Source organism: Castor canadensis, chromosome 7 (genome assembly GCF_047511655.1).
Source record: "Castor canadensis chromosome 7, mCasCan1.hap1v2, whole genome shotgun sequence".
NCBI classification, from domain to species: domain Eukaryota; kingdom Metazoa; phylum Chordata; class Mammalia; order Rodentia; family Castoridae; genus Castor; species Castor canadensis.
Genome location: NC_133392.1, coordinates 20086525 through 20112711, shown reverse-complemented (window position 1 = coordinate 20112711; position 26187 = coordinate 20086525). Strand labels below are relative to the sequence as shown.

General features: G+C 47.5%; 1 long non-coding RNA gene across 1 annotated transcript; it reads right to left on the bottom strand.

Annotated features, from left to right (window-relative positions):
- LOC141424612 (uncharacterized) lies at nt 1-26187 on the bottom strand. Its single transcript, XR_012449485.1, has 3 exons — nt 26017-26187; nt 25410-25507; nt 1-530 (listed from the first exon to the last, which is right to left on the bottom strand). It is a non-coding gene; the product is annotated as an uncharacterized lncRNA (long non-coding RNA).

Genomic DNA, 26187 nt, shown 5'->3' with positions numbered 1-26187 from the left:
TATCATCTCTGAGGCTCAGTGTCCTCCTCTGTGACCAGGCTGTGATGGGGACCAATTGTGAGCCTGCATGGAATGTGCTTAGCTCAGAGCTGACTAAACAAAGATGAAAAATTCTAATATTGCCTGCCACCTGATCCGCCCATGTTCTCTTGGTCTCCACTTGAACATCCATTCAGCATATTTGAATTTATTTCTGTATGGGGAGAAAAAGGAGGCCACTCTTGAAAAGCATTCACGAAGAAAGATACTTATTTTTTGTTTTGTTTTGTTTGCATTTTATTGAGCACTCTACAAACCCTTGGGGGCAGCAAATATCTCAGGCCTGCTCTTGTGGACAAAGGTGTTTCTCCTTGAAAGAAAGGCTGCGTTGGTGTTTTCTTCTCATGCTCCCTCTGCATCTCAAGGAAGTGGCGTGGAGCAGTTCCCGGGAGAATCCAGGGGCTGTGTCATTGCTGCCAGTCTTCAGGGCTGACTCACATCCACAAAGCAGGAACTGTCCCTAAAGACAGCTGCCCTTTCAGAGAAACCCCCTGTGGTCAAGGAGAGAAGTGTAAGTGGTGCGAAGGGGAAATAGAAACTCATTTGACTTTACCTAGAAACTCCCTGCTGCCTGCATGATCACTTACTGAATTCCTCTCCAGGCCACAGTCACCTTGAAGGACATCTTGTTTGCCCCTGTACCCTTTATGTCCAGGACATACTGCTTATGTAAGTATACAGTGAGAAAACAAATGGATGGACCCACAGGCAGAGGGGTGGATGGATGAAGAAATATGATGGTGCCCTGACTCTTGAGCAGTTCATAGGCCAAATTGAGAGTGTCATTCAATTTGTGAGCATGAAAGCAATCATGCTTCGTCATCAAATCGAAGGTATAATCTGTAAAGCCCAATGCTTCGGGGTGAGCAATGAGGATGAGTCTCACACGCCTCCAACGACAGGAAATGTAATTACAGCCATACTGATGGATTTTCCTAGTGCAGAAGACTTGCCATGACCAAAGCAGTTGCGGCCTTCTGAGCGCTTGCTGTCTAACCTGCACCTTTACCATCCCCAGCACCAAGCACATAGCAGTCCCTCACTGGATACTTGCTGAATAAATGAATGAGAAGGCTGGGGCATGGCTCAAGCAGTAGAGTGCTTGCCTAGCATGCTGGAGGCCCTGGGTTCATTCCCCAGTACGGTAAAAACAAACAAGTGACCAAGGCCTCCCTCTCCCTCCTCTACAGCACCAGAATGCCTTGTGTTTGCCTGTGTTCTACAAACCAGCACACTTCACTGTTACAGAAATAGCTACTCATTTATCTCTGTCCCTAGGCTATTTGCTTCTTGAAGGCAGAGGTTTTACTCTGGAAATGCAAAGACCTGGCTTATAGATGGTAACCATCTCAGTTTGCCTGTTCATGAATTTCAGAGGGAGATCTAGCTGCAACTGGCACCACGCCGCTCCTTTCTCCCAGTTAACGTTCTACAGTCTCACGAGGGCCAGCTCTTTGAAGATATGTCACATTTTTCAAAGTCCTGCTTGCACACAGCTACATGGGACCTGTAAAATTCATGGCATGAAGACTTGAACCATTATCCCCAATTTTACAGAGGCAGTTAATGTCTGGTTTCAGACTACCCTCAACCACCAACACTTCTGCTCATGACAGCACCCCATTTTTTCTTTGAGGAACACCCTTCCTCCATTGGATTGTCTTGGAGAACTATCCACCAGGGTACCCCACCCTTTCCTGGCCAAAGGGCGGTCACATTATTTGAATAAGGAACATAAAACTCTCTTCCTAGATTTGCATCTTACGTGGAGAGACAGTCATTTAAAATATGACCCAGCAATTCCACTTCTAGGTATATCCACAAAAGAATTGAAAGGAGGAACTGGAACAGATTTTTTTTATATATATCATAGCAACGTTATTCACAACAGTCAAAAGGTGGAAACACCCCAAATGTCTTCTAACAGCTGAATAAATAAAGTGTGCTGTATACATGTAATAGAATATTATTCAGCATTAAGAAAGCAAGGAAATTCTGGTACATGCTACTAGGTGGATAACCCTTGGAAACATGCTAAGAGAAACAAGATAGTCACAAAAGGACAAATAAAATTCTTATATGAGGTATCAAGAAGAGTGAAATTCACAGAGCTGGAAGGTAGAAACCTGGCTACCTGGGGCTGGATGGAAGGGGAAGCAGGGAGCTCGTATTAATGGGTACAGAGGATCAGCTGGGGATGAGGAAAACCTTCTGGAAATGAAACAAACAGTGGTCATGGCTGTCCCACACTGGGATTATTCTTAATGCCACTGACTAGTTAAAACAATAAATGCTTTATTATGTACACACTATCACAATCTAAACAGTATTTAGAAGAGAGGCATCTGCACTTGGAAGCTGAGGCAAAAGGATTTTGAAAATTCAAAGCCAGCCTGAATACATGGTAAAAGCTTATTTCAATATAAAGTAACATTTAAAAGCTACAGGGCAAGTGCAGTGGGTCACACCTGTAGCCCCAGTTACATAGAGGCTGAGGCAGAGTGACAGCTTTAACCCAGGAGTTGGACACAGCCTGCACAACACAGTGAGACTCCACCTCAAAATAAATAAATAGGCTGGCCGCAAGTGGCTCACGCCTGTAATCCTAGCTTCTCAGGAGGCAGAGATCAGGAGGAGGATGGTTCAAAGCCTGGCCCAGGGAACAGTTCTCAAGACCCTACCTTGAAAAACCCATCACAAAAAAAAAAAAAAGCTGGTGGAGTGGCTCAAGGAGTAAAAGCACCTGCCTAGCAAGTGAGGCCCTCAGTTCAAATCCCAGTGTTGCCAAAATAAATAAACAATAAATAAAACCACACAAAAAGGGAAGTCTTTAAAGCAAATCATCTGGGGCTGAATCATATCCACTCACATTCATGCCCTGAAGAACCTTTGCAGTAGTTTCTGCTACCCAGACCCTCAGGCTTCTCTTCTCTCTATTCTGGGTTTGAATCTTGGCTTCATTGCATGCCAGGAACATGAACTTGGGAAGCCTGTTTGAGCCTTGGTTTTCTCATCTGCAAGTGAGAATAATAAGACCCACCTTATGAGGTACTTCCATAAAAGAATGCACATCAAGTGCTTCACACAGAGACTTGCACTCTGCACAAACTCAGTGAGAGGTAGGTGTGCCAACCTTGTAGGAGGGACTTAGGAGCTAAAGCCACAATCACAAATCCAGTCACCAATAGAGCTGGCACTAAGAGCAGACCTTAGTCCCCTGGAGGGAAGGGGAAATGAAGGTCTTTGATCCTTCAAGTGGATAAAAGAGCTCTCTTTTTTTTCTCTTCCAGTGCTGGGGATTGAACCCAGGGCCTTGCACATGTTAGACAAGCACTCTACCACTGAGTTACATCTCAGCTTTTTTGTTTTTTTGAGACAGGTCTCACTATATAGCTCAGGCTGGCCTTGAACTTACCATCCTCCTGCCTCAGTCCCCAAGTGCTGCGATTATAGGCATCCACCACCACACCCAGCTCCACAGGTTCTTACATGTCATCTCTTAAGTCTTTTCTCGGTGAGAAAGCCCTTTACTTTGGCAACATTTTGGTTTAGCTATGAAGACCTCTTAAGGAACAGAGAGTCTTATCTCAATAGGAAATGGAGAAGGACACAAAATCCTGCGCCCAAAGGCAGCTTAGGTTCAACTGTCTTTGAAAACTTCTTGGGTGGCAATCTCTCATCCCAGCGGATTTTTTTGGAGGTCTAATGCGACATTACCTATAAACTCTAGCTTTTCCCCGGCACACAGTAAGGACTCAATAAATTCTGTTATCATTATGACAACTGATATGCACTAGGGTGATAGGGGTTCAAAGAACCTGCAAATGGCCCATCAGCCCTGTATCCACCCCTAAATGCTGCCCCCACCTGCTCCTGGCTTCTGGTTTCTGTAAGGAGACACAAATTCTCTTCTTCCACAGGTAGAGATGTGGCTGGACAGAATAAAGGACGAAGGGAAGGGAAAGGCAGGCAGTGCGTGCTCCAGGACTGCAGCAGAGACGCTGGCTGGGGTCAGCGGCTGCCCTCACAGTGTCTGGCGTGAGGTGACTCATGCTCCTGACTGTCTGATACCTGGCCAGTCTCCCATCCTTTCACTCAGCAGGACCCAGTTTCTGAAGACAGTCTAAGCTGCGAGGCAGCCAGAGGAAGTGGGGTCCAAGAGAGGAAATCCCCTAAGTCCCCTGGAAGGGAGGGTCAGGAGTCTGGAGTTAGGTCACTTAAGCTCTTTGTTGCTTAGTTTCTGGTCACTCAACATCTACTAAGCACTTGCCAGGAACTCAAAGGAGAGCACAGTTCCCATCCTCCAGGGATTTGAGGGATGCCTCTGGGGCATCCCTCCAGCCTTTGGGTCCACTCTGCTTCCAGCCACAGAACCCCATCTGGCCTGTCTAGTTCCTGTTGCAGGGCTGCCTCCCACTCTGCAGGGCCTGCAGGATGTACAAGGGCAAGCCGGCAGTGTGCCGACGTCCATCCCCCAAGGGCAGCCCACTGCCAATGGGGCTGGAGCCTGCAGGTAAATGCAGCAGCTTCCCTCTCCCAGGATGACTTACAGGTGCTCCTCTCCATTTCCCAGAGGGGCTGTCTTGATGACTCACCCTTCTGTGGGCTTCTCCTTTCCTGTTTCCTGGCCCCTACTCCTAGGATCAGCCTCCACTTAAATCCCTTGTACCTAAGTCCTTATTCAGGACTTGGTTTTGGAGGAGAAATCAGATCTTTTCTATTATCAGGGTGCTGAAGAAGGAGGGTTCTGGGGACACAGAAGAGGAAATGCCAATCAGCTGGGGACAGGAAGAGCCCTCAGAGATAGTGACATTTGGCCTGGGTCTTGTAGAATGAGAAGCAGACAGAGCCAGGCGCCAGTGGTTCATACTTGTAATCCTAACTATTCAGGAGGTAGAGATCAGGAAGATCGCAGTTTGAAGCCATCCCAGGGCAAATAATTCATGAGAACCTATCTCAAAAAAAAAAACCCATCACAAAAAAGGGCTGGTGGAGTGGCTCAAGGTGTAGGCCCTGAGTTCAAACCCCACTACCAAAAAAAAAAAAAAAAAAAAAAGGAGCAGACAGGATAGAAGATATTCATTGCAAAGGGACTGGTCACACAGAAGCTGGACATGAGAGAGAATGTGGGGAAACTTCCAACATTTCAGCCAACTGGAGTTGGGGATGCTGGTGAGATCGGGACCTGGATGCTGGCATGCAAGCAGAACCCAGACCAGGAAGGGTTCCCACAGAGAGGTGATGAGGGTCCAAGGTTATCACGACAAACACCCATGTAAATTGTAATGACCTGTGGCCAGGCCTATCCAGACACCCTGGGTTCCCAAAGCTGGCGAAGCAGGCCTTCCATCAACATGGCTAAAGGAAGGTGGAAAAAGGGAAGCCAGCCACATGCAGGTCCTACATAGGGATGTGACACAGCATCGCCACTCTGGTAGTTGAAGAGGGCAAGAAAGGGCATGCATGGAACCCCCAGGGCAGCTTCATTCTGCCAAGCCCTTCTAGAAAATCACTCCAAGCTACTCACCCCCCAACACACACAAGAAGCTCTTCTTCCTCCACCCACCTCCCACCACTGCTTGCCAACTCACCCTCACCACAAAGGCATCTGGAAAAGTGTCCCTGCCCTTAAAATCAGCCTCCCAGGCTCTTTGCCTCTGAAGGACACCTTGCCACGTGTTTAACCCATTTTGAGAAGGTCACATTTTTTAAGATAGCACAGAGGAGTCAGGTAGGTTTTTTAATTGCCTTTTTCTGTTCTTAGAATGGGATAGCTTAATGGGACAGGAAACATCCCCAGGGCGGTTGTTATCTGTAGAGGCCTGGCTGAAAATCCACCTTATTCAAGGAGGAGATAAGAGCTCTTCCAAGGAGGCTGCAGGGTTGGGGGTGTCAGACCTGGCCATGGGAGGGCAGATACAAGTCTCTTCTTCCCTTTAAGCTCTGAGGGCTTGTGCTACCGCCCCTATACCTCTCAGCGGCATGCAACTGTCCAGGTCCCACTGATCTGCAGAGGGGCAACCACACCTCAGAAAAGAGCACGATTAACTCCAAACTCTGCAGGAGTAAGTAAGCTTCATTCAACATTTATGCTGGACTGAGCAATTCACCCATGTCAACCCATTTCCTGCTCACAATACCATAAGATACCATGAGCATTCATTTTGCAAATGAGGAAAGTGAGGCTCAGAGAGGTTAAGTAAGTAGCCCAAGATCACATAGCTAAAAAAGTGGTGTTTATGCCCTATGAATCCAGGACGGCAAGTTGGATGTTCCTGTAACTGGCAGTTCTAAAGAAAGTGGAGGTGGGAGGAGGCATGAGGTAAGAAGGCCCGGATGCAATAAAAGTATTCATGATCCTAATACCAGTGCCATTTGCTGAGCATTTGGTGGGTCCTGGACCCGGTGCTTTACCTGTGGTTCATTCTCACCAATACCATAGTGAGTAGGCACTACTGATGCCATCATGTGTAGAGATCACTCATGCATTTCCTCACCCATCACTCCTGGAGCTCTTGCAGTGTGGTTGTCTCTAAACTACAGTCCAGTTGTCCAGCAAGAGCAGCTCTCCCTGGACTCAAGTCCACTATAAGGAGACCCTCTGCTGGCCATCTCAAGGTAGGGGCCCTCGGTTGCCCAAGGCCCATGTGTACATTTGAGCATGGCACTCCTCCATCCGTACTATTTCCAAGTCAGCTGTCTTTCCAGTCCTGAGGCTTCTCCAGGGCAGGCCCTCCTGTCAGTGCACCTGCCCTGCCTTCCCAGCCTGCTCTGCTATGGGACAGGCAGACACCCTACCCTATACCCAACCAGGCTGGCCAACCAAGGCTAAGGGTCTGTGGCACACTATTGGGCCGGAGGCCTCAGGCAGAACTCAGGCCTGCAGCACTTGCCCCTGAGCACATCCCCAAGTGCTGAGGGATGTTCTGTTTAGGGTTTGTCAAAGATCCCCCATGGTCTAGAGAGACCCGATGGCCCCAGCATCATGCCCCCGCCCCTGTCCCTTTCCCCAAGGCTCTCCCTCCTGGTGTCCTTCCGGGAAGTTTGTCCTTCCTCCCTGAACGACCTGGCCTTGTCCAGGAAGCATCACAGAGTGTGATTCCCATCTGGTTTTGTCCCATGGCTGCTATGCCATGGAACACCACCCTCTGCTCCTCTCTCCTCCTGCCCCTGGCGCCACCTCAAGGCCACTTCCCTTGTGACCTTCCTGCTCTTGGGAGCAGAGTCATTCCCACACTGGCTGGGGCCAGGGCCAGCCCTCTCTCCCTTCCTCTCTCCCTCCTCTGTCCCTCTCACTCTCCGGAAGGGAAGCAGGTCCGTCACCAGGCCCCACAATTGATTAATAGCCCAGCTTTCACTGGTAATTCCACCCCTAAGGGCCGCAGCACAGAGCTTTGAGTAAACAGTGATTTTCCTTAAATAAACATCCTTCTCACAAAGGCAAGTTGGTGAACCTCCCCCCTCCGCCCCCCCCAACCCCCTCTCCCTCCAGGCCAGCAGGCCCAGCACTCCTCACCTCTGTGCTCACCCCAGGGCTCCAGAGCAAGTGTGTGGGAATTAGAAGTCCCTGTGGGCCCAGGACCCTTACTCCACCCAAGCTGCATCTGTTCTACCTCTGTTCTGCCTGTGGAAGCTCCGCCTCTGACCCCACATCTCTACCTGCCTCCTGCAGTGTCTTGTCCTCCGTCCCCTAGGCTGACAGCTCCTTTAAATGGCCCTAGCCATACACCCCGGCCAGGGCAAAGCCAGCTCAGCCTCCTGCCATTCCTGGCTGTCCTCTGGTGTCTCTTGGACCTTGGAAGCCAAACATTCTAGTTTCTATCTCCCACCTTTATCCCCACGTTGTCTCCCACCTTCTTTCCCCCCACTTCATGGATGCAGTTTAGAAACATCCCCCCAATTCCCTGCCTCCATCAGAGGTGGGCAGAGGTCCTGGGGATCTGCATGCTGCACAGGGGACAACACCTGCTGCACCAGCTTACAAGACTGAGTTACTGAGAGTCACAAAACTCAAGGACAGAGTGGTCTTGGGCCTGTGCTCCTTAGAGGGATCCTTGAGTGGCACTGTCACCCTCTGGTCCCATGACATCAGATGCAGTAGCCACCTATAAGGCAGGGCATTTTGGAATATTAATTTTTCTGCCCTCCCCCCTCTGTGATATCTCCATTTCCTTTTTCCCATTAAAGCAGTCTTGCTGGGTCTGGGTCTTGCTCAAAGGTCAAGGGCAAGTTAGGGAATTTGCAGAGGAGATAAGCAGAGGTAGCAAGATGAACAAATTGCCCTGGCGCACAGTGGGGAGCAGGCTCCCCAGCATTGCCTGCTAAGATACCAGAAAACTCCCCCAGTAGGAGATGGGGACCCCTCCTCTTACAGCTGCATCTTTGGATGGCTTCCTGGCAGGCTGTGTAGAATGAGCAAAGCCCCAGGGAAGAGCGGCTTCCACAGTGCATCAAGCACTTAGAATCATCAGCCCTGGGCTCCTGGCCTCAATAAATACTCCAGGACAAAGGCAGAAAAGAGCCGAAGACAGGGAGGAAAACATTGCCGTGTGATTCCACAGAGCCTAGTGGCTGACCTCAGTCTTAGGAACTCAGAACATCTCACAAACCTACAAATGCCAGGAGTAGTATTTCTGCAGCCTGGAGAATTGGGCCTCACAGTCAGACATGAATTTCACTTACAAAATAACTCCTGAATGCCAGGTTACACACCTGTAAGCCCAGCACTTACTTGAGAGGCAAAGGATTTTAAGTTCAAGGCCAGCCTGGGCTATATAGTGAGACCCTGTCTCAATAAACCAAACCAAACCAACCAAATCAACCAACCAACCAAATAAAAAACCCAAAGAACAACAACTTGCAAGTTTGTGCCCCAAGCTCTATACCCAAATGACCAGAGCACATCACATTATTTCCTGTCTTCATGCTGGTCCTTTGAAAACAGGCTCAATGTTGCTTTCTCTTTAGGAAACCTCTCCACAGAGGCACAAATGCCTACACACTGCTTCCTTCTTTGGTACTACTTACCTCTGTCCTATTATGTATTTATCTCTGTTTCTTTGTTTTGAGACATAATTGATATAATAGTCACTCTCTTGACTCAGTGTTTTTAACATATTCAAAAATTGCGCATCCACTTTTATCATCCCCAAATCAGCCGTGAGCTGTCACTCTCCTTCCTCTGTGCCCTCAGGCACTGGTTACCACCAATCTACTTTCTCTGTGGATTTGCTTATTCCGGGTCTTTTATTTGAATGGAATCACACAATATGTGGCCTTTTGTTTCTTCTTGCGTTTCCCTGATGTTTTCAAGGTTCATGCGTGTAACATTTACCAGTAGTATGGTCTTTCAACTTTTAAAGCGGGTAACAATATATTCTATTTCTTGAGCAAGGTATTAAAAAAAAAGAAGAAACTAGTTATTACACCATAGAAAAACAGAAACCTTTGGCTGGGGATTGTAGCTCAGTGGTGGAGCCCTTGCCTTGTGCGTGCAAGGCCATGGGTTTCATCCCCAGCGCAGGGCAGTGGTGGTGGTAGGGGGTGAGTTGGCAATAACCTCTTATTCCAAATGAAAGCTTAATGAATTTTGCATCAATTTATAGCTTTTTACCCTTTCCTACTAAGGTTACAAATTCAGTTTCCATGTAAATGTAAAGATTGGTAAAATTGTAAAGGTGTATTGCAATTTGAGTCCACAGAAAATATTTATAATCTTAAGGGAACAGAATCTGTTTTGCATACTTGCTCTTGTTTCTGTAAATATTAGTTCACCATCACATTTTCCCATGGATTTCTCAATCCACCTTTTCTTGGAACTCACAGGCAGAAAATGTCAGAAGGTAGCAGGAAAAGGAAAGTTCGAAGATTTTTTTTTTTTTTTTGGAAGGCCTTGTATTTCCTAATTTCCTGGAATTGATCAGATGCAGTACTTCCATTTACATCTGTTCATGAAAGGAATAGGAAGAATAGCAAATTCATGTATAGTTATCAACCTCACTGATGCCATCAGAATGACGAATTTAGATGAAAAATTCAAGTTAAGAAAATAAAAAGAAATCTTCGTGGATAAAATCCTTTGATATTCCTAGTTTGTTATTCATTTAACCAGAGTGTGAGTGTGTGTGTGAGTGTGTATGTGTTAGTGCTGCTGGGATTTGAATCAGGGTTTTACACTTGTAAGATAGGCATTCTACCATTTCAGCCAAGCCTCCAGTCCTTTTAAATGCTCTGGTTATTTTGGAGTGAGGGTCTCACTTTTTGCCCAGGCTAGCCTAGACCACCCCCCCCCCACTATTTTACACTTCTTGCCTCAGCTGGGATGACAGGTGCATCCATTGCACCCAGTTATTGATTGAATTGGTGTCTCACTAACTTTTTGTCCAAGCTGGCCTCAAACCACCATCCTCTTGATCTCAACCTTCCAAGTAACTAAGATTTAACATGAGCCACCAGTACTCAGCTTATGGTATTTTTTTAAATAACTTGGAACTACAACAAAATGAATTCAATGAAAATTTGACCCGTGTCTTATATCAATTGAATAAGTACATATTTTCAGTATTAAATCCCTTTCTTTTCTGCTAGAAGGAAAAAGAGAATAAAGCCTTGATTTTGCTTCTTTTCAGAACTTTCACTTACTCATAACTTTCATTTCCTGTTTTAAACTTTCATTTAAAAAATTAACTGCTTCATGTTTCCTCTTGTAGAAAAAAGAAAAACTTTCTGAAACTGCTTTACTGTTACCAGTTACATATTCTCTACGAACTGCTGGACACTTGGTTGTTTCCCTTTTGGGGGTAATAATATTGAGAACATTCTTAGGGGGGTAGGACTGGAATTTGAACTCAGGATTTCACACTTGCACAGCAGGTGCTCTACCGCTTGAGTCATTCCACCAGTCCCGCTAAGAACATTTGTGTGCAAGTTTTTGCATGGACTAGTGTTTTCAATTCCTCAGGGTCTATCCCTAGGAATGCCGTTGCTGGGCGACAAGGAAAGTCTGTGTGTAACATGGCCACACCGTTTTGCTTGCCCATGAGCTGGATGAGGGGTCCCATCTCCCCACTCTCTTCCCAACATTCCTATGGTCTGTCTTTGTTGTGACAGCCATCTGGTGGGTTTGAGGTGGTATCTTAGAATGGTTTGGATTTGCATTTCTCTACTAACTGAGGATCCTCAATGTCTTTTCCTGTACTTCTTGGGCATTTATATGTGTTTGGAGATATGTCCATCTGAATCTTTTTTCAATTTTGTGTTCAGGTTCCTTATCTTCTTACCAATGAGTTGTATGCTTGCACACTTTCGCTAGGGCACTGACTACACAGTTCTGTGGTCTGCGTTTTACATGTCTGAGTTCCCTGCAAGACTTTGCCAAAATGTGGGAAGGGTCTGGGTCGGATTCAAATTCCTGTCCTCTTTAAGGGCACAGCGCAGGTCCTGTGATGACACCTGGCAAATATGTGAAGACTGGGAACCCTGGCTCTTCAGGGAGTCCTGTTGTCTCCTCCAGGTTTTTCCCTCTCAAAGCACCTCATTTCCAGGCTACTTTTATGTGGAGGCCTATGGTAGGTGGAGGGTCCTTTTCCAGGCAGTAAGAGCTGAGCTCAGAGGTCCAAATTCTGGAATATTCTGCCAAACTTCCTAGGGAAAGGTCCCACTCGACACTTCACCTTCCCTCTCCTAGGTGATATTGGGATTTGAACTCAGAGCCTTGCACTTGCTAGGCAGGTGCTCCACCATTTGTACCACACCTCTCAGTCCTTTTTGTCTTTTTAGGTTATCTTTCAAGTAAGGTCTTGCACTTTTTCCTGAGCCAACCTAGACCATGCTTCTCCTATTTATGCTTACCAAGTAGCTGGAATTACATGTATGAACTATCATGCCCAGTTTGTTGATTTGTTAGGGTTTCACTAACTTTTTGGCTAGGTTGGTCTGGCCCTTTGATCCTCCTAATCTCCTCTCATGTAGCATCTAGTATTATAGACATGTCCCACGCGCCTGGCTCCTATTCTCATTTCTTGGGCTCAAGTTGCAGAGCACCTGCCTAGCAAGCGTGAGGCCCTGAGATCAAACCCCAGTGCCACACACACACACACACACACACACACACACACACTCAAAACCACTTTATTTTCTTTTCTTGATTCCTTGTCTTTGGTGGGGCTGATGGAAAGGAAGAACAGTTATTTTTGAGCCAGGTTTGATGTACCACTGGTCAAATTTTAAATAAAGAAGTGAATTTCTATCTTTTGGTTGGTGCCACATGCATCCCAAGGCACGTTGATCTTGTAGCCACATCTAGTGAGTCTGTTCGTCTTGGTGGGTTTGTGCCCAACTTCTACCTGCTGCCTCCCAACCTAGCCACTCTCTCTCCTCTGTGTCCAGAGCCAACTCTGTGGGTGCATCATGGGGTCCCTTGGTCTCTGGCTTCCTGCTGGATTTGTTCAGTGAACTGGCTGGAGATGGGAGATGGTATAGGAGGAAGGTGAACCAGCTGAGGATCATTATTCCCTTCCTGTAGGGTCACCACATCGCTCTCTGCCTTCAGGTTCTGGTCCTCCCACATGGCCGGTGCTAGGCAGAGCTAGTGTATTCTGTTTAGCTTTCCTAGACCTGCTCGCATTACCCAATTTGAGTGTGTTCCATTTCCTGTTGGGCCCTGGCTAACATAGCTAGGACTGTCAAGTACAATGACCAAGAGTTAGGCTTTTGATCTCAGACTGCCCCACCTTACCTGCATTAACTTGAGCAATTAACTTCAACAACCGAACCTCAACTTACCTGGGAAATGGACACAACAGCAGTTCCTTCTCTACAGAGTTGGTGTGAGAGGCAAAGAGGCACAGTCCCTGGCACAGACTTAGGCCCCTGTCAGTGGGAGACACACCACTTAGGACAGCTGGAGCTCTGGGTATTACGAGGGAAGCTGATTTATTCCCTTTCCTTGCTTGCTTGGTCCCATGTTGCAGGAACAGCAGCTACAGGGCCCTTCAGTAAGCGACTGAAGCAGGAAGGGAGGAGCTGTTTAATCAGCACCTGCTCCATGCTGGGCATTTGGGTGTTTGTAGAGGGAACAGATGTCTACTCTTCTCCCTCATGGGCTCCTACCTATAGGGAGCTGGTCACAGCATGGACAGTCCCCCCAGAGACATGGACTCACTGAGCCCAAGCAGCTAAGCCTTGGCACCCACATACATATGTCTACTGCTGGCTCTGTGACAGGACTTGGTGTTGGAGGACAGAAGGGAAGAGCATGGCCGTGGGCTGCAGAGAACTGGACATGACTGCTGTCGTGCTGTTGGCCACTGGGGACTTGTTCAGGTCACTGGACCGCTCTGAGCCGCAGCTTCTGCATCAGTATGAACACCCACAGCAGCAGCATTAAGGATGAAAATGGCCGGTCAAGGTCAAAGGTCAAACATGAAAATAAGTGACACCAACAGGCTGAGAGTTCTGGGGGGCTCCATGAGTGATCTGAGCCAGGAACTGTGTGCGCTGCCTGGGTGTGGGTCTGGGCAGGTGGTTGGCGTTGGCAAGTGGCTCAGAGGAGGGTGGAAGAACTTTCTCCAGAAGGTGGGGAATAGGGACATGCTGTGGGAGAGTGAGAAGGAGGTTGGAGGGCCTGCTTGTGTTCGATCTCTCATTTCCTGCTAGGCATGGGCCAGGGGTGGCGGGAGCAGACGAGGGTGAGACTGAGGACTGACAGCTGTAGCACGGCTCCACGTATCCTCATTTGCTCATTAACATTTGATGTGCACTTGTCGTGCCTGCATAGTCCACACTGTGTCAGGTGCAAGAACAAAGCAGGAAAGAGAGCCTCGCTCTGGCCTTGAAGAGATCACAGTCTTAGACGCCTTCTGTGGCCTGGTCTCTTGTGAGCTCTGTGATCCAGAGCAAATGACTCGTGTTTTCTGGACTTTTCCCTCATCTGTGGGATAGCGACTGCACTTCTTCAGGAGGCTGACTGGAAGTTATGATGGAAAACACTTAGCATACCCTGAGTGCCTAAAAATGGCAAAGATTTCATTGGCATTCATTCACATGTGCTTATAACCTGAATAAGTAAATGGAAGTTTTCCTAAAGAAATATTTGTACATCTGTACTGCATTGTGTGTAATGGCCAAATACTGGAAAAACAATGTGTCTTAAAGGGTTCAGGCTGCCATAGCAAAATACCTTAGACTGAGTCACTTATAAGCAACAGAAATTTATGGCTCACAGCTCTAGAGGTTGGGAAGTCCAAGAACAAGCTGACAACAGACTTGGTCTCTAGTAATGGTTCATTCTTGCTCCACAGATGACACCTTGGTTCATTTGCATATGGCAGAAAGGACAAACATGCTCCCTTGGGTCTCTCATCATTTGTGAGGGTGGAGCCCTCATGGCCTGATCTCCTCCCAAAGACCCCCCCCCTTAATACCAGTATTCTAAGAATTGGGTTTAAACTATGCATTTTTGGGGGGACATACATTCAGACCACAGCCGCTTCCATCAGTACGGGAATGCTTAGCTACGGTTATGTTCATACTACCGAATGCTGCCCAGAAGTTTAAATAAATGAGGTAGCTGATATTCTAACATGGAAAGATCGCCAAGAACTAGCATTCACTATGAAGGGCAAGTTGCAAAACAGGTACAGAATGGTTCCATTTCTGTAACTATACAGAAAAGACACAGGTGAATTCATGCCAGAGTAATTTAACCAGGGCTGCTCACTGGGAAGAGGAGGGGGTTTGATTCCTAGCAGAGAGAGAGAGAGAGAGAGAGAGAGGGAGAGAGAGAGAGAAATAGAGAAATTACTTTATTTTTATTTTGTGGGACTGGAGATTGAACTCAGGGCTTCATGCTTACAAAGAAGGAGCTCTACCACGAGAGCCACACCGCCAGTTCATTTTGTTCTGGTTATTTTGGAGATGGGATCTTGTGAATTATTTTCTGTGGCTGGCCTTGAACCACAATCCTCCCAATCTCAGCCTCTCAAGTAGTTAGGATTATAGGTGCAGGCCACCAGTGTCTGGCTTATCTTAACCATTTTTAAGAGAACAATTCAGCAGCAATGAGTACATTTGCATTGTTGTCCATTCATCCCCACTACCCATCTCCAGCACTTTTTCATCATCTAAAAAGAAACTCCATGCTTACTAAATGACTCTCTGTTCCCTTCTACCTCCAGCTCCTGGTAACTGTTCTTTCTGTCTCTGTGAATTTGACTATTCCAGATAACTGATATAAGGATAATTATCCAGCTGGGTACAGGCGGCTTACACCTGTAATCTTAGCTAGTTGGGAGGCTGAGATCAGAGTGGTTCCATGCTGGTCTAGGGAAAACTGCTCATGAGACCTCATCCTAATGGAAAAAAGCTGGGTACAATGATGCACCTGTCATCCACATGGGAACCATAAAACAGGAAGATCGCAGTCGGGCTGGCCTGAGCAAAAAGTGTGGCTCAAGCAGTACAGAGCCTGCCTAGCAAGTGAGTTCAAATCCCAGTACTGCTGAGTGGGAAAAAAAAAGATAACCATCCAATATTTGTCCTTTTGTTTCTGGCTTACTCCGCATCTTTTTAAGGTTCATCTATGTTGTATCATATATCAGAATTTTATTCTTTTTTCAAAGCAGAATATGTATACATTACATTTTGCCTGTTTGTCTCTTGATACACATTCCGGTTTTATCTATCTTGACTGTTGTGAATAGTGCTGCTATGAACATGGAGGAACAAATATCTATTTGAGTCTGTTTCTAATTCTTTTATGTGCATACTTGGAAGTGGACTTACTACAATAATTCTACATATAATTTTTCCGAAACCTGCCATACTGTTTTATGTAGGGTACATCATTTCACTTTCCTACCAGCAAGCACAAGGGTTCCAATTTCTCCACATCCTCACCAACACTTGTTATTGTCTATTGTTTTTTTTTTTAATAACCGCTACCCTAATGGATTTGAATAATAACTAATTGTGGCTTAGATTTGCATTTCTCTAATTTTATTTATTTGTTTATTTGTTTATTTTGCAGTAGTGGGGCTTGAGCGCAGGGCTCACACTTGCTTAGGCAGGTGCTGTACCACTCGAACCACTCCGCCAGCCCTGTTTTTTTTTTGTGACAAGTATTTTCAAGATAGGGTCTCACAAACTATTTCCCCGGGGCTGGCTTCAAACCACAATCCTCCTGATCTCTGCCTCCTGAGTAGCTAGGATTACAGGCAGGAGCCACAGTGCCTGTTCTCTCCACTGATTCTTGACATCAGCAACATTTCGTGTGCTTATGGCCGTTTGCACGTCTCTTTTGGAAAAATGTCTGCTCAAGTTTTTGGTTCATTCTTGAATTGGGTGGTTTGGTGGTGTTGGTGGTGGTGATGAGTTGTAGGAGATCTTGATATATCCAGGCTGTTAGTCCTTTATCAGATCTAACTTGTGAACATTCTCTCCCATTCTCTGGTGGCCTGTTTATTCTGTTGGTCATGTCCTTTAATGCACAAAGCTTTAAATGTTGATGAAACTCAATTTATCTAAGGGATTCCTTTAAAAATATTTAAAATATAAAAAAAAGAAAAGAAAGATGAAAAAAGAAAGAAAAGGACAATAAGGCAGAAACAGACGGGAAAAATTTGGGCCAAAATTACCTGCCACCAAGAGGAGTCTGTTCTGGAAAGCCCTAGCACAGGGGCGGTGGGCGGCTGACTCTGCTGTGGCCGTGTATGGAGGGGGTGCAGCTGTGGGGTTTCCCTGACATCTGTAAAGTGGGGGCGGATGAATAGGCTCAAAGGCAGGAAGTTCTCAGTTAGGAAAGTCGTGGGTGCGCCCCCCTTCCTCTCAGCCTTGTCAACTGCAGTGAAATTCCAGGCTCCTGGGCTTCTTCGCCCTTTGCACCCACTAAATCACTTCTCACCTTTCGCTTCTCCACAATTTTTTTTTCTGATTCTAAAAATAATCCGTCTATAGCAAACTCACTAAACAATAAAGGGAAAAAACAAACCGCAAGCCCCTAGTCCTGCAGAAATAACAGTTACCATTCACGGAGGGGGGACACTTGAGCCAGGGACCCAGCTCCATGTTCCCCAGCATCCTCTCCAGGTCTCCCCAGACCTCTGTACCCACAGACCTCTCAAGGATCCTGTGCCCTTCAGGAAAGGCTGGGCCAAGGACAACTGGGCTAACCTAGGTCCATCTGGACCCAAAGCCCATTTCCACAGTAGCCCCTATTTTGCTACTATTAATCTGTGGACATATTTTTTTCCCAGCTTTAAAAATAACTATTTTGTGCTTCAAAACTGCTCTTCAAATGTAAAGTCACTTATTTATCTTAGGAACAACACATATATTACTTATATAATATAATATAATATAATATAATATAATATAATATAATAAACTCATCGTGTTATCATATTGGGCATTATTAATAATGTTTTTTTTTAGGTACCAGAGCTTGAACTCACGGCCTATACCTTGAGCCACTCCACCAACCCTTTTTGTGTTAGGTATTTTCGAGATAGGGTCTTGCGAACTATTTGCCAGGGCTGGCTTCGAACCTTGATCCTCCTGATCTCTGCCTCTTGAGTAACTAGGATTACAAGTGTGAGCCACTGGCGCCTGACTTAACAATGGTTTTGATTGGGATCCCAGTTTGGGCTGTTCTGTTTGCACTGTCCCAGTCCCCAGCATGCTGGCAGCTTGGGCTGTCTTCATGCTCCATGGCTCCCCTCAAGAGGGCAGCTCAGCAGGTTGGAGGTCTTACCCATTTTCTAAGGCCAGTAATAGGGGTTGGCGAAGGGTTGTGTACATAGCAAGCCTCAGTCCCCACCACCTTCAGGAAGGGGGTGAAAAGTGCAAGACCCTCAGAGACTGTGGGGGAGGCACTCCATTGGTGTCCAACTCCAGACAAGGCCCTGGAGACACCTTGAACCCTCAGTGTCTGCCTCAATGTAGTGCTAGTATCCTTTCTTGTCCCATGGGAATTGAAATGAGGTTGAGGATACCTTACCTCCAATACTGGGGGTGAAGGTCTGGCGTGGTGATTCACACCTATAATCTCAGCTCTTGGGAGGTAGAAGCTGGAGGACTGTGAATTAGAGGCCAGCCTGGGCTATATAATGAGACCCTATTTCAGAAAACCAAAAAAAAAAAAAAAAAAAAAAAAGACTGAGGATGATATCCTGGTTTTTTTGTTTGTTTATTACTTAAATAGCATAGGTTCAATTGTTTTTCTTAGAAAAAATAACTACAGGAAAACAAAAGTACATAAAATTCATCTCTAATCCATGATCTCTGAAGAACCATGGATACATATATTTTGTGATAATTACACATATACATATGGGTGGGTGTGTGTTTTAAAATAAAAAAATTGATCCAGACTGGTGGCTCATGCCTGCAGTCCTAGCTACTCGGGAGGCAGAGATCAGGAGGACTGCAGTTGGAAGGCAGACCAGACAAATAGTTTGAGAGACCTGATCATGAAGCCCATCACAAAAAAGGGCTGGTGGAGTGGCTCAGGGTGTAGGCCCTGAGTTCAAGCCCCAGTACTGCAAAAAAAAAAAAAAAAAAAAAAAAAAGAAGAAGAAGAAGAAAGAAAGAAAGTTGAGGTTGCTGGGAAGATTAAGGAAGTTTTATGTGTAGAACATTCAGAACTAGGCCCGGTCCATACTGTGCCTCCGTAAGTGTCAGCTATTGCTTTTATTATCATCCATCCTTCTTAATGGCCGAAAGAATGCCACCAGGTGATTTGTCCCAGAGCAACGTCTGGGGATGTTTTTTGTTGCCATGGCTGCCACAGAGGGCTGCTATTGGCCGCTAGTGGATGGAGGCCAGGATGCCGCTAAACACCTGATGAGGCACAGGACAGTCCCCCCAAGAGACCAGTGCTGAGCTTAAGGAAACCCAGTCCAGATGATTCCTGGTTCGCTTAGCCTGCTCTCTGTGCTGCATGTCTCTGGACTGAGCTGGCTTATTCTGTACCACAGTGCGGGAGACACACCGGTTAAGGTTTGAGGCAGGACTGAGAATTGGTCCCAGCATGCACTGGATAGTGAAATCTCGCATAAGGGTGGCAATGCATGACGAGCTGCAGTGCATGGGGGCCTGGAGGAGTGGCATACATGAGTGACCGTCCCCATATCCATCCCCAGACAGTGGGCAGGAAGGAGTGTGAGATTCGTGGCTCCCACGATCACTTACACCTCCTGTGATCCTTAAACAACACAAAGCACAGCTCGATTCTGTCACCTGTGACAAACCTCACAGTTACCAATCCTGCTGTCCCAGGAATGCACTGTCATGCTGGCTGGAGAGATGTCTGGGTGGGATAAGGAATGGAATTTAAAATGCTCTATGTATTATTCCTCTGGGTGTCCTGAAGAGGCCAGTGGGGGATATCTGTCCTTGTCTTGTCTCCAGGCTATAAACTGAAGACCCCTTTGGTTGGACATCCAATGACACATTTTAATAGCCATCTTTTTTTTACTGTTGGAGGAGCTCAGGGGTGTGAGGAAGAGTATACAGGAGTTCTCCATCCCATCCCAGAGCTTCGACTGGTGGGGAGGAGATGTCACCAAACACTGCCCTGTGGGTTCCTCTAATCTGCCTCCCTCCTGAAGAATATGACCTTGTCCCCAGCTCTGAGGCCTGCAGTACTTGGGCCTCTCCAGTGCTTTTTTACACTCAGCCTTCTCTGTATTCTGCACTGGCTTAAGCGACACGTGTACACAAGGCCCTGCCTGCCTGCCCAGGGAGACAGATCCAGACACGGAAACAAATCAGAAAGCTGGGATGAGTGAGTGAGACTGATTTTAGCCAGAACTCAGGCATCTTCCTGGAAGGAGAAGCCTCTGGTCTACAACCAGATGGGTGGCAAGTGGGTGTGAGAAGGGAGGGAGCGATTTCCTGGCAGACAATATCAAGTGCATAGCCCTTCAGGGAAAGAAAGACATTTACTACCTGGCCCAGGGCTGACATTTTGTGGCCAGGGCCAGGGAGAAGAACTGATTTGCCTGAGTCAAGTGGTTGTATCTCCTCCTTCCTGGGCACCATTGTTTCCACTAGTTAGTTTGGGAAGGACCAAACTATTTGTTCACACTGTGAGCAAGTGGGGGAGAATCAATTGGTATAGCCTCCATGGAAGGCCTACCAGCAACATCTATAAAAATCAGAAAGGCATAAAAAAAAAATCGTAAAGGCTTCTACATTTTGATTCGGTAATTTCTAGGAACTTATGCCACTGACAGATCCACAGCTATACTTTTTTATATAATAGTAATTGACAGGAAATAACCTAAATGTCCACTACCATGGGACTGGTTGAATAAACAACGGTACAGCCATATACCAGAATACCATGCAGCTGTGAAAAAGCATCTACGTACTATGATGGCAGAAACTCCAGGTGTGGCTGGGACAGAATGGTACTAGGACATTTTTATTTCATCATTACACAAGAGCTCTTCTCCAGAGACCTGTCTGGGAGGCCATCACCTTCCAGCACAGACTCTGCAGATGGTTGGAGTACAGGTGTACCTACAGAGCAGGAGAGCCTGGGTGACCAGCAACAAGCCCCAGGGAGGCCTGCCTGGGTTAGCCCTACAGATCGCTGCCACTACTCCAAGGTGCTAACTTGCCTGTCATCCGCAGGCCCTGAAGCCTGGCTGCACAGGCCTTTGATCTTTCCTCAGTCTCCTCTCCTGACATCTCTGCAGGCCAGAGCCTTTGCTGTTTTCCTCCATGACTATCCCCATTGCCACTGGCTTTCCAGAGTCTTGGCTGTGCTGTATCAGGGAGCCCACACCAGACTCTGGAGCTCCAATCTCCCAAGACAGCACCTCACAGGCAGGCAGCTTGGGCAAGGACTCTAGCAGTAGACCACTTGGGTGCCAGTTTGGGGGTCTGGGATGTCCCAGGATCTGTGCGCTTAGCAGAGTTCCTGCCCTCTCTTCTAAGCAGTGAAGACACTGCCAGTGTCTCTCTTTAAGATCGGCTGCTGGCACTCAGCACAAAAGCAAGTGCCCAGTAAATGTTATTATTTTATGGGCCACTGGGAAGCTAGCATGAGTGCATTGAAAGGAAATTTATTTCCTCACAGTTTCTCTTAACGGAACTTAAGAGGAAGGAGGAAGTCATTTGGCAACCCTTGGCCCAGCACTCAGTCCTGCCTGCCTGCCTGCTCAGCTTTGTTTGTGTTTGAAAAGGTATGGTTGACATCCCTATAAGGCTCAGCAGGCTCTCCCTATCCCTAGTGTTAGCCAGATGGGCAAGGAGGATGACATCCCTTCTTAGCAGGGGGTCTGTCCCTGGCTAGGATGAAGGAATGAAGCGTGTATAGGGCTGAGCCTGGTAAGGTCCAAGGCTGCTTTACTCTACCACGTGTGTTGGTGGGGCCTTCTAGTCTAGCCTTGTCAATCCCACACAGGTGGGATTCAGACGCAGGTGGGTGCAGGAGCCCCTGCCCCTGCCCTCTCAGTGGCAGTGGCTTCCTGGTAGAGCATATAGACACCCTTCTCAGAACACATCCCTGAGCAGCCTCAGTGGCTTGCTAGAGCCTCATAACATAGCCGTGTTACCTGTCTCTGACAGGACGCCCCCTGTCCCCTCTATTCTCCCTTTCCTCCCTGCCTGCTCCTCTGGGCCTCACTTCTCAGCCTCACACAAAGGCACAGGGAGCTTTCCTCCTCCTTTCACTCTCAAACTATGAAGCTCTATTATTCTACTATCCCCCAGATTTGTGACAACGATGCTGAGGTATCCATCGGGGGCTCTTGGAGGTGTATGCCTTAGCATGAAGACACATCTGCTCTGAAAGCTGCTCTGGGGAGCGGAGGATGAAAGAGGTGTCAGTGGCAATTTTATCTCTAAAAAAAGTGGCAAGTGAGATTCGGGGGCTTTGTGCCACCAAGCAACTAGTGACTTGGCTTCCTTAGACCTGAGACTGTGGCTGAATGGTGGAGGGAAGGAACCACACAGGATGAACTGGTAATTAACCGAGGACCTTTTGGGTCCAGGGACAGAGCTCCTGCCTGCAATGCAGACAGTGAGTGAGACAATGTAGGCCAGCCCTGCAGGGGCTTCCTTTGCCCATTTGCTCAGAGGACTGGCATTTGACACCCTAGTCTCACATCACTGGGGGCACTCACCTCACCACCACCCTCAGGACACCACACACAGGTTGATGTCACACACCACCACCACCATGCATTCACCACACACAGTTCATGAGGACATCCCCCAAAGCTCAGAGGGACACATAAAATGACATGGGCACATAAAATGTCCCCTAGGCAGCAGAAATTCTCCACTCATGCCTCCTTCCATTTTCATTCCACCCACAAGGCACATGCACAGGGGAGTTGCAGACACAAAAATAAGGTCCCACTTTCCCTCCCTTCTCCACAGGGGTACAGCAGATAATTCTCAGCTCTCATCATTTATGCCCAGCAACTTCACAAGAGACACTTCCTTTCGCTTGGCGCCTTGCACAGACACACATGGGAGAGGACTGTACACACACAGACTCCAGCATGCACATTCAAGCCTGATACTCCCATCCCTCCCTCTCAGTACTCCTGGTCCAAACCTGCCAGAAGTGAGGTGCTCTGGGCTCCTAGGGAAGGAGTCGTGGGGCACACCCCAGCCTCCCATCCACCACCCCTACCTGTGCCAGTGTCCACTCTAGACATGTCACAGAATAGACCAATCAGCTCATCCTGGTTTTGCCAGCATCCTGACACCCTTCGTTTCTGAGAAAATCAAGAGGTCAGTCATATCGCTAGAGACACAGTTTGGACCTGGCTATGCCTCAAGTCAGCTTATTTCCTCTGCTTGTTCCTCAGTTTAAAGGTCTGTAATTTGGAGCTGTGTCTTTTCCTCAACAAGTGGTCTTGAACCCTGGCTGTCTTTGCCCCTGGCCACTCCCTCTTCTCTCCTGAAGCCTCCAGCCTGGAAGCAGGAAAGTACTCTGGCAATCTGATGCCCAGGGCAATCTCTGCTAGGCCCTGAGTTTAAGAGTCCAGAGCTCCCAGTGATGCTCCTGAGAGGTGGGCAGGAAAAGCCGAACGGATAGGGCCTGGCTTCTGGAGTAGGACACACATCTGCTGTGGAGAGGCTCTTCAACTAGACCACTTGCCCAAAATGTCTCCCACTGCTGGTTATGCCACCTTAGATCTCCAGTCCTTTGGATTTTGAATACATATCTGTCGCCTGCCAGGTTAGATGTCCCTCAACCTACCTCCTACTATTAGACCTGTTCTTCAGATCTTACAGGGACTGAAAAGCCAAAATCAGTCTGACTTTGCACAAAATCAGTCTGACTTTGCACAAAGCTGGAAGCTCAAAAGATATGATCAGGAATCCTCTCTCTCTCTCTCTCCCCCCCTACCTCTCTCTCTCTTGCCTTCTCTCTCTCCCCCCCTCCCTCTCTCTCTTCTGCTCCTCTCTATGAGAGCTCCATTCTTAGATTCTCCATAGTGGTGATTAAGACGGTGGCACCCAGCTCCAGGTTTCCATCCTACAGTTGAATAAGGGCTGCATGAAGAGACATCTCCTGTCCAAAGTTGCCGCCAAAGTCCCAGGGCTGGTTCTGCTCCACCAGGACTCTATTTCATGTCCCCTCAGGTTTCTGGAGAGCAGATCAGTCACATGGAAGACCTGGAGCTAGAAGGGGAGTCAGGGAGTCACAACTCTCCCAAGGGAAATAAGATCACTTTTACCAGAAGACCTGGAATGGGCCCAGGACAGATGAAACAATGCCACAGAAGCAATGCTTTTGCAACTTTAATGCAGGCACACACCAAATGCAGATTCGGACTCAGCAGGGCTGGGATGGGGCTCCAGATCCAGCATTTCTGACAAGCTCCCAGGGTTGCTGATGATGCTCTCCCCTAACCATATCTGGGGTCTCAAGGGCCCTACAGCACCTAACACCTTGCCCGGAAGACCCTTCATGTTTGTGCAACAGGACTTGGTGCCACCTTGATCCTTCTTGCATCCCAGGGCCCAGCCTCTCCTCTTAGCTAGCCTTTTGCCCAGTTATGGCAGGCAAGGCAAGCTTTCTTTATTGTTCCTGTTCTGCAGATGAGAAAACAGAGACTCAAATTCTGTGATTTCCTGAATCACATTTATGGCAAGGGGTTAAGCTGGCTCCAAGTCACCTAGTTGCTCTGAAGGACAGTACACCTGTTCTGAGAAACCCTCCTTCTTTTCCAGAGACAGAGAGAGGTACATTAAGAGCCTTCACCGGAACCCCTCCCACTGCTAGGAAGGTATTCCAGGGCTGTCAGGGCAAAGAGAAGGGGAAATGAACTGTCATGCTAGGGCCACAATTCCCAGGATGCCAAGCAGAAAGCTGTGTCAGCCAGTGACATTTTTAAATAGTTGGCACAGATCCAGGTGACCTCCTGGCTGTGTTATTTGAAAATCAGTTGCAAATGGCAAAGGTCATCGAGGCACACTCCACCCACCACCACTGTTTGGACTATTTTTAACTTTCTGGCCCTTATCAGTTTGCCCCTTACTGATTTCCAAGTGATTATCATTAACAGATACTCTCACCCAGGGTGGGGCCAGTCATGCAAGGAAAGGAATGTAGCTCCCCTGGGCCCTGGCACCACCTCCCAGGGATGATCTGGGCTTTTGCAAGTAATTTTCAGGTGGACTCTGTGGTGATCTGTGAACTGGTACAAGAGATCACTTGGTCATCCATATATGGAAGGACTCTTGGAAAGGGAGGTACTCCCCATCTGTTATGATGAACTATGAGCCCCCACAACTCATATGTTGAAGTCCTAATGCCCAGCTCCTCCAAACGCAGCCTCATTTGGAAATAGGGTCATTTCAGACATGATCAGTTGAGGTGAGTAAAGTAAAACCTAATCCAATATGACTGTGTCTCTACAAAGAAGAAAAAACTGTGGACACACACACACACACACACACACACACACAAAACGAGAAGACTGTGTGAAGATGAAGTCAAGTACACCACCAAAAGCTAGATGAGCAGCACAAAACAATGTCCATGGCAGCCTCAGAAGGAACCAACCCTGTCACCATCTTGCCTGCAGACTTTCAGCCTCCAGAACTGAAACAAAGTTTCTGTTGTTTAAGAAACCCAGTCTGTGGTACTTTGTTATTTGTCCCAACTGTCATTTGAAAGTCCTGGAGCACCCAGAGAGAGTCTCACTATTTAACATTTAATTGTTCTGTTAATTGTGTTATTACTGCGAGTGAGGTTTTAAGTTCCTTGAAGGCTGGATGTTTCTCCTGTTTTTAACTTCGGCCTGGGAATTCCAGGCCTATTCAGTCACTCAGTCAGACAACAAACCTTCATGGGCCTTCCCAGTTAATGGTATGCAGGCTGATTAACCTATGCATACCTCTCAGGAGTTCTCCAAGAGGTATCCTCTGGGCAGCAGGACCCACAGACCAGGCCGGAATAGCTGTACGTCAGAGCCAACGCAAGGCAGTGGACTTTCTGGAAATTTCCAGGAAAAAACAGGTTAGAAGGTGCCAGCAGATACCTTTTCCAATATGCTTCACCCCAGGCAAAGAATGTTTTTTTGCTTCAGCCTGGGTCAGGGACCTCAGGAGCTCTAGGGGGTCCAGGATGCTGGGCCCAGGGTAAAAAAGAGCTGCTGTAGCAGGAAACCAAGGGTCACCCCAGGAGCCCTCTTCTTAACCCACTTCCCCCTTTCCAGTTGGCATTTTTATTTTACAAGTTGCACCCTGCTAGAGGCCCAGCTGACTGGGAAGGTCAATGAGTCACCAGCATCACCATGGGAATCACAATCACACCAGCCCAGCCCAGCCCCTCCTAATGAACTGCCCTGTCCCTGCCCCACCCCCAACATATACACAGTCACACATACACAGTCATGTCAGCTGAGTGATCACACTGGGGCTGAGCCTGGCACGGGATGAGGAAAGGCCTCTGCAGTGATACATCCTGGGTGTACAGAGCCTCGCCCACTCCTGCCTGGGTACCTTGCTCCTCTCTTCTTGTCAGCACCCGCAACTCCAACGTCCTCCATAGAGATTCCAAGCCAGGCCTGTAGCTTCCCTGCCACCTCCTGTCTTATTCCACGGAGACAAAAGATCTGGCGCCTACTAACTGTACAGACCTGGTCAGGTTACTTAATCTCTTTGAGCCTCAAA